At 38.5% G+C, this 2,454-nt stretch overlaps 1 long non-coding RNA gene across 1 annotated transcript in view; it reads right to left on the minus strand.

The window, feature by feature from the left end:
- LOC118479060 overlaps positions 1-2,454 on the minus strand; it is a 36,232-nt gene that overhangs the window by 32,644 nt on the left and 1,134 nt on the right. The window lies entirely within an intron of this gene.

Below are 2,454 nucleotides of genomic sequence, written 5' to 3' on the forward strand. Positions count from 1 at the left end.
TGGTAAGATTATTATTATTATTAATTATTATTATCAAAATATTCAAAGAATTGCACTAACAAAAAAGCTTGACATGATAATAATAATAATATGATGACGATGAAACTAAACTTCTTTGACGTCAAATTTCTTAAAACTAGGTACTGAGCAGATAGAACTTTGTTATTCTGGAGTAGCGATTAATGACGTCACATGGGGGAACACGCAAGGAAGACACCCCACGGACCTACCACTTCAAACACCTTGAGAATTAGGACGGTCTGGTCCATTAGGAACACATTTTGTTCATAATTTGAGTTTTTGGAACAGTTGAAAAGGAGACAAAACTCCCCTTAATAATAATAAAATAAAAAAACCAGTATTATTATTATAATAAAAACAACAATAATAATAATAAAAATAATAACTATATGATTTAACGAAATAAATAGCAGTTCAACATTTGAATGCTCCATGGATGACCCAATGCAAACAGCTGAGATATTTGTGATCAAATACTTTTTTGATTAATATAATTTCCAATTATTGCTAAAAACACATTTCAAGTCATACTTTCAAGTTTTTAGAACATATTCTCGGACAAACAAGTCTTTAAAGAGATGAGAAAAGCACCCGTATACCTCCCAAAGACAAAAACAAGAACAGAAAAAAGCAACAACTAAAACAATTACAACAGCACCACAACAACCGCCATCATCACCTACTACAACAACAACAACGTCACCCTCCTGCTACCACCACCCAGAACAACCAAACAACTGACAACAGTTTAACAACAGCGACACAAACATCAACAACAATACCAACAACAACAGCAACAAAATTAACGGCAACAACATTAACAGCAACAACAACAACAACAGCACAACAACAGCAACAACAGCAACAACAGCAACAACAACAGCAACAACGCAACCCCTTCCGATCAGCAACAATCAGTGTTTCGGATAGAGTCACCGGCGCATTAACTCTTCCAGGACGAAACAGACACATTCACTCATTACAATCATTGGTCTGATCAGCAGTACAGCAAAGGCAATATTGCGCGCTCATATGACCTTATGCAGATGCGAGCGCCGTAAAACCCCAAACTAAACTAAAAGGCAATGTTTCAGAATATCATATTTCCACAACCATACACTAATCAGAAACACGGTTTGCATCATTTCTTGTTGTTTCTTTTTTGTTTTGGTCTCAATAAAATTTAAGTCCTCTTAGCGATTTTGGACCACCAAGGGATCTTTAACGTGCGCAACTTGCACTGGGGACCATCGGAGATTTTTCGCTGTTATCCCAAAGCGCCGTGCGCAAAACTTTTACCAAAACACATAGTGAGTGAGTTAAGTTTTCGCTACATTCCAGAGCGTCAATGTATGCGGACAGACATCGATTAGTCTACACGAGCCTTGCGTGAGAGCGTGGCTGCTGCAAGAGTTGACCTCGATACCGGAACAACATGGCGGACATTTTGGTTGCTGTTCTTCATAATATGTACGGGGTTTATATTTTAGGATTGTCGTGTGGGGAGGAAAGGGGGGTTGGAAAAAGGGGGGGGGGGGGATTGGTGGTATTACAGGAATGAGAAGGGTTTCGACTATGCCAATAATACGACTGTTTGTATGTTTGTTTGTTTGTTTAAGTAAAGGGTTGCACCTCGACACGCTAGCAGTCTTTTAGTTGTGAGAAAGAGTAAGACAGGCAGACGGAAACGACGTGCGGGAAAGAAAAGAAGTAAGACCAACCCTACCAAAGACCAACCAGTGACACCCTCCAACCGTCTACCGTAAACCATCAGTATAACACACAAAGCATAGATCTAGACGTTTTATCAGCTGTAACATTGACTTTCTGAAGTCCCTGTATAAGTCCCATTAAAATTTAGCGTGTAGGGCGCTTCCACTGCAAACCTCTCTTCACGCCAAATCTGGGTACTTCGGGAAGACCCCGCCCACTCATTGATCTTATGATAAGAATTGTCGAGAGAATAATTTTCTTTTTTAAAGATTTTAAATGGGCTGTAGCCCTCTTAATATCATTGACGAAACTGTGTTTTGTTCACGCTTTATTTTTGGGTAAATAAAGTGTCGTTGTTGTTGTTTTCGTTATTTTTTTCCATTTCTCTTAATTCCGTAATAAATGTGTGTCATGATAATGAAATCAGGCTCTCGTAAAAAGTAAAAAAAATGAAATCGCAGAAACCGACATTTTTCTGCTCGTTATAGATCTAGGCAATCTTACCGAATTCTTATTTTATTTCCATTAATAATTTTGGGATGCTGAATCTCTTTTACACCCATATGAAAACATCTTTTCGAGTGGATTTCATTGTAGGACGTTGATCAAAAGCAGAACAAATGTAAATCTGCAGTTTCTGAGGACACTCAAGCTTTGGAAGCCATCCAATTTTGGCGGCCATTTTCTCACTATTTTCATCTCTGACACCAGGCGCCCCCC

The sequence above is a fragment of the Aplysia californica genome, unplaced genomic scaffold (assembly GCF_000002075.1).
Source record: "Aplysia californica isolate F4 #8 unplaced genomic scaffold, AplCal3.0 scaffold01647, whole genome shotgun sequence".
Taxonomy (NCBI): domain Eukaryota; kingdom Metazoa; phylum Mollusca; class Gastropoda; order Aplysiida; family Aplysiidae; genus Aplysia; species Aplysia californica.